This window comes from Malaclemys terrapin, chromosome 2, assembly GCF_027887155.1.
Source record: "Malaclemys terrapin pileata isolate rMalTer1 chromosome 2, rMalTer1.hap1, whole genome shotgun sequence".
Classification (NCBI taxonomy): domain Eukaryota; kingdom Metazoa; phylum Chordata; order Testudines; family Emydidae; genus Malaclemys; species Malaclemys terrapin.
This window is the reverse complement of record NC_071506.1, coordinates 178,204,506-178,219,322: the sequence shown is the minus strand read 5'-3', so window position 1 is coordinate 178,219,322 and position 14,817 is coordinate 178,204,506. Positions and strand designations below refer to the sequence as shown.

The 14,817-nt window shown below is 41.8% G+C and overlaps 1 protein-coding gene across 2 annotated transcripts in view; it reads right to left on the bottom strand.

Annotated features, from left to right (window-relative positions):
- TMEM245 (transmembrane protein 245) overlaps positions 1-14,817 on the bottom strand; it is a 138,304-nt gene that overhangs the window by 16,264 nt on the left and 107,223 nt on the right. The gene's annotated exons all lie outside the window — the stretch shown is intronic.

The window sequence follows — 14,817 nt, the reverse complement described above, 5'->3', positions numbered from 1 at the left end:
TCAACATTTGGATCCAATTTCTGCTATCATAATCATGAAGAACATCTCTGAATGTGAGCCCAGTTAGTCATTTTGGTAACGGATATCAACATTATGCAATATCTCCTCCATCTTTGTGATGACAGACCCTCAGAGTGGTTTTGTGCAAAAATCATAAAGTTCTATATTACCATAAAAAGTGGCAGACCTTTTTGAGCCAATTTTGCAAGCTAACATTTTCATTCACACGGAAAAGATTAATTTGAGCTTTTGAAGCTCCTCAGATGTGTAATCCAATAGGGAGCTGTGAATGTTCCTCAGTCTTTACATGTTTCAACAAAATCAGAAAGCCAAATGCAAAATGTATCACTTAGGAACACCACGTGGATGAGCTGTAGTCTGTAAATGGGATTACAGAAATTCAAGAACAGTGTATGGCATATCTTGATATTCTTGGTTTTACTTAACTGCAAAAGGCACACACATGAGAAAACAAAAGAATAGTAAGAGTGCTCACCTTGTGCTATTCAAGCTCAAAATCTGGGGGTGAGGAGTGGGGATCATGCTGGATCCCCACAGATTTCTGGATAGTTACATAGCAGCAGTGGCCAAAAATACATTTTTCTCATTTCTACTTAGCCATAAAGTTGTAGATTCTACTATGGCAATTCCTGACTTTTTCCAGTTAGTACTGGATTAGAATTAATGCAGTGAGGCTAGAGCTGCCTGTTAATTTCTTAGTGAAATTTACGGTTATTTTCTCTAATTAGGCCTTAAATGAGTTGGCTCCTGGTTACCTCACACTACCTTTCCCCCATGAGATACCTCTGAGGTCACATGAAGCAAACAGCCGCTAGTCACACAGAGGAAAGACGGAAGGACAACATTTACAAGTGAGGGCTTCTGGACTGTGGAATCTGCTTCAGCTGAAAGTATTATTTTACTTCCAGAGCTCTCTACAAGGCCTATTTGTTTTCTCAAGTTTTTCCTGAGTACTGGGGAAAGAGGAGCAAGTGGACTGGGCCAGAGGGAGAGTTTTCATGTGAGGCAGTAGAGTGGACCTATGAGGGATCAATTTATTGGACACGATCCTAAATTACTAACATGTTTTTATACTAAGGGTACATGCACTCTGTGCACTGGATGCGAATATAATTAAAAATTGGAAAAAATATGTTGTTCCAACAACTTGTTAAATATAGTACTGTGAATAGCATGTCAGAAGCCAGCTGGTGGCCTGCCACAGCGCAGTGGCCAGGTATCTTCACTGTAATAGGGATAAGGGAGCTCAGGCAACCTAGAATACTTGATTTACTTTTCGTCTCTCAGAGAGGTTCAGGAGATACACAAAAGGAAAAGAAAAGAAGTCAACTTTTCAGTCACCCCCCAGCCATCTGCTTTAGCAAAAATCCTCTGCCTTAGTTATTAAGTTGGCTACAAGACTGCAAACTAATGACGAAGCTGAAAATGCCGCTTTTATCAGAGTGCCATTTGGCAACAGCAGGACCCATCACAGGCAGGTAACTTGTGGAAGGGAGTCAGTACACTGGGAGAACTGGTAGTAACCATAAATAAGTATGAAGTTAGGGAAAGGAAGAGAAAGACATCTGGGGAGTAAAAAAATAAAATAAAATTTCTTTTACTATCAGCTATCCTGTAGAGAATGAATAGAGACATTATTTGAAACAGGGGAACTCCAATATTCTGCCTCATACAAACCCAGGAGAGAGACGCTAACAAGAACTTTACACATTTTTGTTAGTCATTGAGGAGAACCTTACTACAATTAAAACCCCGTTCACTTGTTTAAATAATGGAACTACTGGGGGGTGTTTATACTTTGTGCATCATAATACTAAAAAGGGATAGCAACTGTTTAAACATCATGTATTACTTAAAACTTTATGTAATACACAAAGATAGCCACACTTGCAATTGTAATGGGGAGCATGGACACAGGAACTGAGTAATTTAACTGATGCTCTCACACCCTAGATATCTGTCAATTTCCAGCTCTGGATACGTCTCTTAATTCTCCAAACAAGAGGGGTCAGGATAGATATGGAGAGGCAATACATTCAGAAAAAAAGTTACTGGTAGGCAACTTCTCTCCTTTATCGCACTGCCTGAGCATGAAGCCTACTGTAGGAAATGACTAGCGAGCAGTGAAAATCCTGAAGGAAAGCTGTTAATTTAAAAGACTGAAGCACTACTCTTCAAAACGGAACATCCGATCTAGACTGAGTATTGAGAGAATGATGTTTTGCAGCTCATTTCTTATTTGTACAAGTAGCAGAACTGAAACAGCTTGTTCGTTAAGATTTTTTGTGAAAAGCCACAATCTTTTAGCCCTCTTAAAAAAGTTTGCCCTATCAAGGAAAAAAAACTAGTAATATTTCTTTATATATCCAATTCCACCATGAAGATGTGAAAGGAAAAATTATGGCAAAGTAATTGACTGATTCAGTAAAATTCGGAGACCACTCAACTAAACAAAATGATAGGAGATCAACACTACTTTGGTCCTTAGGAGAAAGTGTAATCAGGATCAAGCGTGTGTGTCATCAGAGCTTGGCTTATGTTACAGCCACAAAGAAAAACTGTCAATGTGCAATGTGAAGGAATAGGTAGATGAGTTTTCAAATTGTAGGAGACTTGTGAAAATTAAGTTTAAATACAACAAACTCATCCATTTACAAATCTGGAAATATACTTCTACCACATCCTTAAGAAGCCATTTTACTAGGTTGGGGGGAGGGGAGAGATTTGGCCCCATCCCCTGCACAGTAAAAAGGTAAGCAGAGATAGTTATGTACACTTTAGCTGTAAATCAACAAAGGATTGTCTTTATGAGCCGTAAAATGTTCCAAAATAAATCAGTCAATGAAACAGAATTGGGCCAGCCTTAAGTTTAGACTCTATATCAGGTTGAAAAGACTTCCTCCAACATGACTCCTTAGAAGATGTTTCCCATAATTTCAATAGCAAAGATGTGATTGACTAAAGAAACGCAGGGTACATTTACACTGCAATTAGACCTCCAGTCAGCTGGCACTGGCTAGCTGCAGGTCTCAGGTTAAGAGGCTTTTTAATTGAGGTGTAGACATTTGGGCTCAGGCTGCAGCCCAAGCTCTGAAACCCTTCCACTTCACTGCGTTCTAGAGCCTGGGGCTCCACCCCGAGCATCTACACTGCAATTAAACAGCCTCTGAGCCCGAGTCAGCTGGCACGGGCCAGCTGCAGGTTTTTAATGGCAGTGTAGACATATCCACAGTGACCCCAGCTTCAACAGCCCAGCAACCACACTATTAGGAGAGACTTGGGCTTGAAGAACAACAAAATGTAGGTTCCTGAAGAGGGATAATATATCCAAGAACTACATCTGTTGAAGTGAACAAGATCACTCAGGTCCTGTCCTGCCATTTCAATGTGTCTACATTCTCTGGCACAGAACACTGCATATTGTGTGTTCCAGTTTGTGACAAGCAAATTTACATACGGATTAGTCCACTTAACAAAAAAACAAACAAAAAAACAAAAAATCCAACCACTGATTCCTTTGAAGACCACTCAGGCCTGTTCATAGTAGCAACTTAAGGTGGTTTTCACTCCTCCACAAGCAGATGAGAAAGCATTGACCTTGTTCATGGTGCACCATTCCTGAGATTTACTGCATCTTGTCATAGCTAGACCAAGATCCTCCCTGCCTATTCAAGCAATAGTCTGCCACAATATTACTAAACAATTAAAAAAAGAGTTATACTAATCCCGTGCAGAGAGTTGGTTAGGAGTGTGACTGCTCAGGCTGGTGAAGAGAGGAAATGAGGGATTGCTATCAGGTAGAGATTTTATTTTGCATCCAAGGAGCATGCACATGCATGACCCTGATAGTTTACTGCATTGAGAGGGGTGGCAATTTGTAAGATCGTGCTTGTTACTCCTAACATGTGGATCTGCAGAGGCAATATAATGAGGAGAAAGTTAAAGTTACATAGTTAATCTCTCAAAATGCCTTAGTTAAAGTTGTACATTCATTTATTTATATTTATATATACACACACACACACACACCCCTGTGTATAGTTTTATATAAGATATAATTAAGCATCTTTATATTACATGGTATTTAAATATACTTGTATTTATTCATGTAATTTTAATATAGATCTTTTACCCTGTACCCAATTATATAATAGTTCTCATATAATTTCATACCTTAATTGTATGTAATTCTGTTTATATACACTTATAAACACATATCATACAGCTATATAAATATTATATATGTTTATTTATATACAATCCAGAGGAGAACCGGATGAGAATGAAAATACTCAAACAACACTTTCTGGAAACCTGCTGTCTCGTTGGGGAAAGAAATTTTAGCTTTTTAAATTACTGATCCCCATATAATGCTAGTCGATATATCTGGTTGAGCGATAACTAGAAGGTCAGGCACATGAGGCAGATGGTAACCACAAAAACAGAGTGAACAACCTATGCCGGTTACAATATTGACCTTGTTTGTTAGAAAACAATATGGAAGCTCTTACACAACCAACTAATGTTAGCTAAATATACCCGATTTCCCTAGTTTAGAGAGAGCCCAGAAGAGGATAATATTTTCCTCAGACAAGTGATTTTGTGCACTGAGAGTAGTACCATATATTATGAAGGTCCCATATGTTTTTTGCAGCTTGACCTAAATGCTGCACTGGAGTGTTGCAGAAGACTAGAAATTCTGAAGTAGCTCTGGATAAGTTAAAAAATAAATGGGAGGAGGGTTTGCAGAGTAAGATGAATGAATGAACTGAAATATGCCTTTTATTATTTAATTTTATATTAAAATTAAGTTTATATTCACCCTGAACATTAATTTTCAACAATAACTGGTTCTTATCTAATGCTTTTCATCAGTAGATCTCAAAGCTCTTTAGAAAGGAGATCAATATCATTACCCCATTTTACAGATGGAGAAACTGAAGCACAGAGAGGGGAAGGGGAAGTGACTTGCCTAAGGTCAACCACTAGGTCAGTGGCACAGTTGGGAATAAAACCCAGGTCTACTGTAGGGTTACCATATTTCAACAATCAAAAAAGAGGACGGGAGGAGCCCCGCCCTAGCCCCGCCCCTGTCCTAGCCCCGCCCCCGTCCTGTCCTAGCCCCGCCCCTGCCCCTTCCATTCCCTCCCACTTCCTGCCCCCTCAGAACCCCCAACCCTCCCCCCCACTCCTTGTCCCCTGACCGCCTCCCAGGACTCCACCCCCTCCCTAAGCCTCCCTGCCTCTTGTCCCCTGACTGCCCCCTCCTGAGACTTTCCCCACATCCTAACTGGCCCCCTAGGACCCTACCCCCTACCTGTCCCCTGACTGCCCCAACCCTTATCCACACCCCCACCCCCTGACAGCCCCCCCAGAACTCCTGACCCATCTAAACCCCTCTGCTCCCTGTCCCCCAATTGCCCCCTCCTGAGACCCCCCCCACCTGTACCCTGACTGCCCAAAACCTTACACCCCCACCCCCAGACAGCCCTCCCCCGAACTCCTGACCCATCCAACCCTCCCCCTGCTCCCTGTCTCTTGACTACCCCACCCCAGAACCTCCCTGCCGCTTCTCTGACCCCCGGCCCCCTTACTGTGCTGCAGAGCAGCGCGCTCGGCAGCGGGGGAGGGGAGCAGGGTCAGAGCTCCAGACGGCGAAGGGCCGGCGATCTGTGAATGCAGGGAGGGAGGGGGAGGGGGAGGGAGAGAGAGGAGGGGAGTGGTGTCAAGTTTCAGGAGAGAGGAGGGGGAAGTGAAGGAAGAGCTCTGGCTGTCGGAGCCCCGGCTGCTTTGTAAGCCGCGCGCACGCTCTGTATGGGGGGGGAGGAGGGGAAGTCCGGACATTGACAAATTCCCCCCGGACGCTATTTTTAACTCAAAAAAGCCGGACATGTCCGGGGGAATCCGGACGAATGGTAACCCTCGTCTACTGAGTCTCAGTCCCATGCTCTATCCTCTAGGCCACACTCAGAGAATGGTATTAGTCCAGCCGTTACAGCCATTCAGGGAAAACTGGAGATTTGAAATAAATAAAGCGAGGGATAGTTTAGGATTTTGGAACGTAGGAAGGTATGGGAGGCTATTTTAAGTTGTGAAATAAGCAAGTTAGCTCGTTATTTCTGTTAAAATTACCAGCAGTAATTAACCAACAGTTAATTATGACATTTAAATTATCATTAGGTTTCAAAATTAACACTCCACTGTGATCATCAGGTAGTTCACCCTTTCCTTAGAGCTAGGGTCTGCCTTATTCTGCACATAACCTGAAACATCACTGAATTAATTTGGAATGTGAATCTGAAAGGTTTTCACCACCAAGGCCAAAGCACAGATTCTGGTACACAAATCTGATTCAAAAAGTGGATTCTATCTTGATTTCAGAAAGGTAAAAGGGGAAGGGAGGAAAATTTTGGAAATGCCATTTTTAACCTTCTACCCCCACCCTGTTCAGACACTGTACTCAATGAAAGCAAATGAACACTATATATACACACAGACAAGAACTATAAATTGTGAAAATGGAATACACTTTTCTGCATTCTTATGAGCCATAAGTCTCTGTAAAAGATATTTCTGCTACTGAAAGGACATACAGTTCATGCAGACTTGTTCAAGACTTATTAAACAAATGTTAACAAAAACTCACTCAATTAAAAAGGTATACTATTAACACTGCAGTCAAAAATTCACACATTCTAGATTTCCTGAGCATATTATACACTTTTACCCTTAAAATGCTGGAAGACAATTGTTTTCTCTGGGAACTGTATCACCATCTCATTTTCGCCACTATTTGGACTATTCTCTGAAAGCAATAGCCTGGATACATTTAGGTGATTGATGCAGCTTTTGCATAACACAGCTCTCTACATCTTCTAAGTTACTACAATAAAAGCTGTTTTATCCGGCACGTCACTAACCCGAAACCTCTATAAACCGGAATTTCTGATCTTCATTGAAATTCCGGTTGGTGCTCGGCCGGCAGAGGGTTTTGGCGTGGGATGGGGTGTGGAGCGCGGGCTCTGGGAGGGAGTTTGGGCACGGGAGGGGATGTGGGGTGCCAGATCCGGGAACCGCATACCTCAGGCCGCTTCCCACAAGTGGTGACCTGTCCCTGCTACTCTTAGGTGAAGGTGCGACAGGCGGCTCTGCACGCTGCCTCCGCCCCGCCCCGAGTGCTGCCTCTGCAGCTCCCATCGGCTAGGAAACGTAGCCAATGGGAGTTGCAAGGGCGGCACCTGCGGGCAGAGGCAGTGCACAGAGCCGCGCCTTCGCCTAGGAGCAGCCACGACAGGTTGCTGCTTGTGGGAGCCGCCCAAAGTGAGCACCCCCCAGATCCGGCACCCCCTCCCACTGCTGCGAGTGCCCTCCCACACCCAAACTCCCTCCCAAAGCCCGTGCCCCAACCCTGCACTCCCTCCTTCACCCAAACTCCCTCCCTCTTAGTTAACCGGCATCCCCCATTCCCTCAGCTACCGAATAAAACAGCTTTTACTATAAATAAAAGTTCTCAAGCATTAATAGAAACCTGATTGAACAATCAAGGCACTGTAGCTCTCTGCATCAAACATTGCCTTTTCACTTTTAGGCAACTTTGGTTCAGCCCCTTTCTTTGTCAGGAGAACCTTTTCTTTAAAATCTGGAGGCCACTTTTCCATTTGCTTTTTAAGAAAAACTCTGATCATTTGGGAGAATTTTCTATACCCATCCAAGAATCTCAAGATTTTGAAATGTATTAAAAATGGATGAAGAAAATAATGATAACACTTCTCAAATGGAAAAACACTACTCATCTTACTGATGTTACAAAATTTGAGCTTTTGCTCATAAGAATGTTTCAAGAATCCAGTCAAAACACTGAACTGGTCGTATGACTTCTATAACACTGGTCAGCCCCCACCAAAAACTGAAAGCTGCAGTAACTTTAAGCCACAGCCATACCCGTGTGCATGCACTCATGTGAAAATATCGCACACACTAAATTGCACTGAGGCCGTGACAACATGCAACTTAGTAATGTGCAATATCTCCACCAGAGCAAGCAGAATGGGAACTTCAGGGAAGAAGGGTATGGTGCATTCAGGAAGAGAACGACATGCTGCTAAGGGAAAGGAAAATGGTTCAGGCAAAGGTGTGCATGCTGCTACTAAACAGATCCACAAACTTGAGAATTACCACTTCATCCAATCAGAAATGTGGAGACAAAAGCATCATCCCCTCTACCTTTAGGGATACATGAATCAAGGTGGTAATAGTCAATCAAAGACACAGTGAAGTAGTTGGGTTATTATGAACTAACTTCATAGAAAGGACTTGGACAGCCTCTAGTGCCCTCAGAAAGCAGTTATCTGGTAATTTACACCCCACCCCTCAAAGTACTGCTTTATTTTAAAACATTCTGAATATTTTCACTTACTGAAGTATTAATGACTAATAGATACAAAAGTCCTGTAAAATGTAATAATGTTAGTTCATATCTGAAACAAGTTTTCTTATTAGCCCTGAGTGAAAGCCTCAGCAAATATTTCCATCAACTCAAGGAAGTGTGTCATCAACACCTTCTCTGGCCAACTAACGTTGCACATTTCTTTTTCCAAAAGTCACCAACACTGCTGCTATCTAGGAAATATAAAGTTCTTTATGGAACTGTCATAACTATAAAGGGAAGGGTAACAGCTCTCCTGTGTACAGTACTATAAAATCCCTCCTGGCCAGAGACTCCAAAATCCTTTTACCTGTAAAGGGTTAAGAAGCTCAGGTAACCTGGCTGACACCTGACCCAAACGACCAATAAGGGGACAAGATACTTTTAAATCTTGGTGGTGGGGGGGAAGGCTTTTGTTTGTGCTCTTTGTTTTGGGGGTTGTTCGCTCTTGGGACTGAGAGGGACCAGACATCAATCCAGGTTCTCCAAATCTTTCTGAACAAGTCTCTCATATTTCAAACTTGTAAGTAAACAGCCAGGCAAGGCGTGTTAGTTTATCTTTGTTTTCTCAACTTGTAAATGTACCTTTTACTAGGGTGTTTACCTCTGTTTGCTGTAACTTTGAACCTAAGGCTAGAGGGGGGTCCTCTGGGCTCTTTAAGTTTGATTACCCTGTAAAGTTATTTTCCATCCTGATTTTACAGAAATGATTTTTACCTTTTTCTTTAATTAAAAGCCTTGATTGATTTTCCTTGTTTTTAGATTCAAGGGGGTTGGATCTTGATCCACCAGGAGTTGGTGGAAGGGAGGAGGGGGGATGGTTAATTTCTCCTTGTTTTAATATCCAAGGGGTTTGGATCTGTATTCACCAGGGAATTGGTGAAGAGTCTCTCAAGGCTACCCAGGGAAGGGACTTAGCATCGAGAGTGGTGGCAGCGGACCAGATCTAAGCTGGTAGTTAAGCTTAGAAGTTTTCATGCAGGCCCCGACATCTGTACCCTAAAGTTCAGAGTGGGGAAGCAGCCTTGACAGGAACAATGGAAGGTATGTTCTCTCCTAGCCGCGGAGCATTTGCCTCTGCAACATACCCAAGACCTCCTGGCCTAGGGAATGAGAAGTCTCAAGTGGTAGTGCAAAGCACTATCTAATGAATGACAGGGTCAGCCCAAAACAGTATTTTATTTATAATTTTGAATCATATCCCATATGCACAGAATTCAGTACAGATGATCACTTTAAAGTAGGCAGGACAAGCTTCTTATATGAACCAAAATCCACCAACATATTTTTAACAATACTATTAATTTAAATACATAATACTTCTAACTCTCTTGGGGGTACTCTGAAAACCAACACTAACTTCCAATAATTCTAATTTACTTGGACCTCATATGAATGAATTATTAAGGAAATAAACAACTAGTCTACAGATGTAGAATTGATCTGATTATATTCTCATTACTTCGATTAATTGTAAAATGTAAGCACATGCAGCTTCAGTATCAAGACATGACAAATCTTGGTTTATTTCGTCAAACAATTAAAGATTGGTCCCCTTGGTCTTATCTAATAAATGGAAATTTCAGTCACCGTAATTGGTAATAAATGATACAGATCACTGAATGGGTTATTTCAGGAACAATGGTTGTTCTAGCATGCAACTGAATCCTGAAGAACTGTGTAAGTCTGCCAAACATGATATTTCATGGGAGATTAACTGCCCCTCTTCCACCATTGGATCTGGCTGAATTTTAAGAAACACACTTCACTACTGAAGTATTATTCATTACACCCTTGGATTGCCAAGTAATCCAGTTGACTGATGTATGTTCTTTCCTAATAATTCAAGCTAAGTTTAGGATGGATTTTATTTTTAGTTCTAACTACGTCAACCTAAGCACTACGCCTCTTGTGGCAGTGGAGTTATTAGGTCGGTGTAGTGGGTGACTTACATTGGCACAAACAATGTAGTAGTGTAGATACTTACAGAGTTAGGTCAATGTAAGCTGTCAAGTATAAACCAAACCTGGGGGGTAAGAGAGAGTGTTGGAATTTACGGGGTGTGTGGAAAACAACTGTACTCGCAACACAGTAACTAGTTGACCACTGGGGGGATGAAGGAAGTTTGGGGGTGGGGGTGGGAAATCCCTGTAAGGAATAATTATTTATCTTGTTATTTGTCAGGGTTTTACACTTGGGTCTCATGCCTACAGTGAGTACTTATTTAACATTTTTGACCTTCTAAAAACACCCAAAACTTGGTTTAAGAGCTCTATCCTGCTTAGAATGCACCAATCTCAAGCACATCATAGGCCCCCGAACATGCCCAGTCATCTCTTTTGAAGAGCAGAAAGTAAGATCTTCCCTAATTTCTAATTACATTTAAAAAAGAATTAAAGGAAGGAATAATACCAGATACGAAAGGACAACAGATAAAAGAGCTGCCTTCCAACTCTGAAGGAATCTTGCAAGCGATTTTGGTAAAGAATGAAAATCACAAGGTAAGTAAATATACCATCTTTGTGCCAGATTCTCAAGCTTAGAGAGAATCTTGAGGGATGTCGCTAATTAAAGCGTATAATTACAAATGAAATAAGGGCTACTCTATCCACAGGTATGATTTATTTATTTATTTTAAATAAAAGGTGGTAAGATACCTGGAACATGGCATGGAACAATAAAAAAAATTTCAGAACACGTCAACAAAAAATCAAAACTTTGCATCAATGTCACTGGTTTCCATTAAAGAACATTCTGAAACTCAATAACTCAAATGGGTGGGAGGAGCTAGTCTTATATGTAGATGTATTTCAGAAACAGGTATTATAAGATAAGGGGACCATATAACCAGTATTCATCCTTAGAGACTGAATTTGTGCAAACTGTGTAAAAGTATTGAGCAAAACTAATAGGTTGCTTTGCATAGAGCCATGATTTAAACATTCCTGTGACTGACAAAGGAAGCTGTTCAGTGTTGGATACAATAAATCTTCACCTTCACCTGACTAACTGCAGGCCTGCCAGATCATAGCTGTGAGAAATAAAATCAGTCATTTCAACACAATTCTTTAAGTTACGGTATTACCTAGGGAACTGGTATTAACAAAAAACAAAGAAAACACTGGATGAATTTTCTAATGTCTTAAGTTCATTCCAAGTTCAACCCTAGGACTTAGGGCAGTTTACACTACAACGTAAGCCCATGGTTCAAACTAAGGCTCAACTCTAACCCCCCTTCCATCTACACAAAAACTGGGTTAACCCAGGGCTCAGATCCAGGCTCCCAAGACCTTGCGGGGTTGGAGGGCCCGAGCCTGACCCAACTTGGACCCAGGGTTCAAGCCTTATTGCTTTGTAGTATAGATGCTGTCCCAGTGGACTCGGGCTCTGGGAGTTTGCCAACAGTATTCCATAGGCTGACTCTCTCTGTCCTCTGGAGTCAAGTTTGGTGGACTTTCAAGTTTTCCCACAGTGCACCACAAACCAAGGGCTAGAGCAACCAAATTTTGGGGAGGGTGCTAGGAAGTCTGGGAGACGGGTGGTTGGACTCAAGTGTGCATAATTCAGTATAGATGCTGGAGCCCCAGGCTGGGACCCAGGGTTCAACAAGTAATGGCAGGGTTTGCTAACTCAAATTCTACTAACCCTAGGTTTACATTGCAGTGAAGGCATTCCCTCAGAGGCATGATTCAAAGCAGGATCCATGTGAATGTATGCTCCAAGTACTTAGAAGACTATTCTGTGGTAGTTGCACTGCCCAGTTGTGGGTCTAGCTCCCCACTCCCATTCTCAAGTGTACCCTCCACAATCTGAATTAATGAGAAAGGAACAATCAGGAGTGGAACACATGGTGCAGAGCAGAGGGCCAACCTGAGATGGGCTTGTCCACACAAAGGCTCATAGCTCAATCAGTTCAGGGAGAAGGTGTTATCAACTCTGCGAACCTGGCATCAATGGAACATAGAAGAATAAAAACCACTACAGATTGTCCATGGGAGACCAACCTGCAGTTGGTAAGTCTGTCAAACATGCTCTTTCATGGGAGATAAACAGCCCCTATTGCCCCTCTTCCACCACTGGAACCTTTGCTGAATGACTGCTGAAAGCCAACACACAGACTGGACTACTGAAGTCTCTCACTGACCCAAAAAATGGAGGCAGAACCCTTGAAGCATGAATCTTTTTTGGTTGTACTTTCCCTGTTCCTATGAGTGCATCTTACCTAGCATTTGGAAGTATTTCACACTTCTGGGCACCAACTCATTTTAAATAATAAATAGTAAGTAAACCAGCTGCATAGTTATGCCCAGTTGAAAAAACCCCAATGTACCAACTCAAATTGTTGCTATTGATTGGAAATCAGACAAAGGATGCTCTGAATCTTGTTTAAAGAACTATGAGCAATAGGAGCCATAGCTGAAGTTGAGATAACATTTATGAGGCAGCTTCTTCACTGAACACTATCAGAAAAGGACTGACTGAAATGTTCTGGGGCCTCAACTCAGGTGCCTGGAACATGCCCCGTCGGGTAGTGTTTAGAGCAGCGGTTCTCAACCCGAGACCCAATCAACACACAGCTGTGGCCCCATGTAACATTCTCAGGGCCATAGTTAGTAGATAAATGATGTGGCTGCAGCCAACATACTACACAGAGAGCTGCATATGCGGCCCACAATGGTAAATAGGTTGAGAATCACTGGTTTAGAGGCATGAGCACCAAGCGTAAGAATTATGCACTCACGATACCTTTAGAGAAGATTATAAACTTCATATCTGGTAGCTCCCATTACACTAATATCTCTAAGTCATTTGGCAGAGGTGGGTGCACAGAGATGTTTTGAGGCTGAATTAATGGTTGTAAAATGCTATGAGAGTCTAAGATGAAAGGAACTAGAGGAGTGCCATCATTATGTTATAATTCATACCAGCAGAGTATCTTGATCCTATTACTGTACATCCCAGACTACTATTCATCAGCATGTGATTTAACTAAGGCTACAACTATGTCATGGAGGTCACCAGTGTCATGGAACCCGTGAAATTTTGCCATTTATGTGCTGCCCTGCTTTAACAGTTTGTTAGTCTACTTTGATCAGCTGCCACGCATTAACAATTCGCTAGTTTGCTCTGATCTAATCACATTTCAAAGAGGACTAGATCAAAGCAAACTAACAAACTGTTAACATGCAGCAGCAGCGGGGTCCACAAGGTTCCCATTATTATAGTGTGAAATTATCTATTTCTTACCAAGACTGTGCTGTGAATTATGAACTGTTTTACCATGACAATAATCGTAGCTATAGATTTAACATATAAGCCATATCAGATGCACATGCAGTTTTAGCTTATTACTCTCCTTCAAGGTCAGAATCTGGGAAGAATGGATTTTTTTTAAAAAAAGAAAAGATACTTGCTACACTGTGACAAACAAGCAATTTTCCTGCAGACAGCCTGATTAACTGAGAGAATCAATTATTTTCCAAATGGCATGAGATCTGACAAACAATGAACAATCAGATATACATATAACAATAAGCATCAAACCACACTAGGAGTAATAATTCAAGATAAGTCCTCACCATTAGTCTATTCTGACCATTAGTCCTCAAGAAATCGGTCATTAAGTTCAGCAAAAACTGCCTTATGGAAACCAGATTATTATCACAAAAATAGTAAGTCCTTCCATTCTCCTTTCTGCCGCTCTACATAACCCACTGTATTTATTCCTCCCTCAAGGCTGCAGCTAATGTATCACATCTATTGATTCCGAGGCCAGAAGGGACCATTGTGATCATCAAGTCTGATCTGTATAACAGTCCATAGAACTGCCCCAAAGTTCCTAAAGCATATGTTTTGGCATGAAGATCCCATATCAGGCCAAATCTATACTGAAAAATTAGATTGACATAGCTATGTTGCTCAGGGTCGTGGAAAATGTCATGCCCTGAGCACCGTAGTTAGGTCAACCTAACCCCTTGTGTAGAGGCAGCTAAGTCAATGGAAGAGTTCTTCTGCCAACCTAGCTACTGCCTTTTGGACAGGTGGATTAACAATATCGATAGAAAAAGCCCTTCCATCAATGTAAGCAGCAGCTACACTACAGCACTACACTGGCACAGCTGCATGCCATCACTGGACCATTGTAGTGTAGATATACACTCACTGTTGAGGCTAATTCTGTAGATGTGTGTGCAACTTAACATTCAGGGTAGAATTTAGATTAACCGAGTGAGGGGAGGAAAAGAAAAGAATACAGGGATTAGGGAACAAGGGTAGACTAAAGAGACCCGATAGCACACACTTCTGCATATCTTTACATCTGCATTCTTTTAAAGTCAAATTTGACTTCTTGCATCTTCAAAATAAAGTCT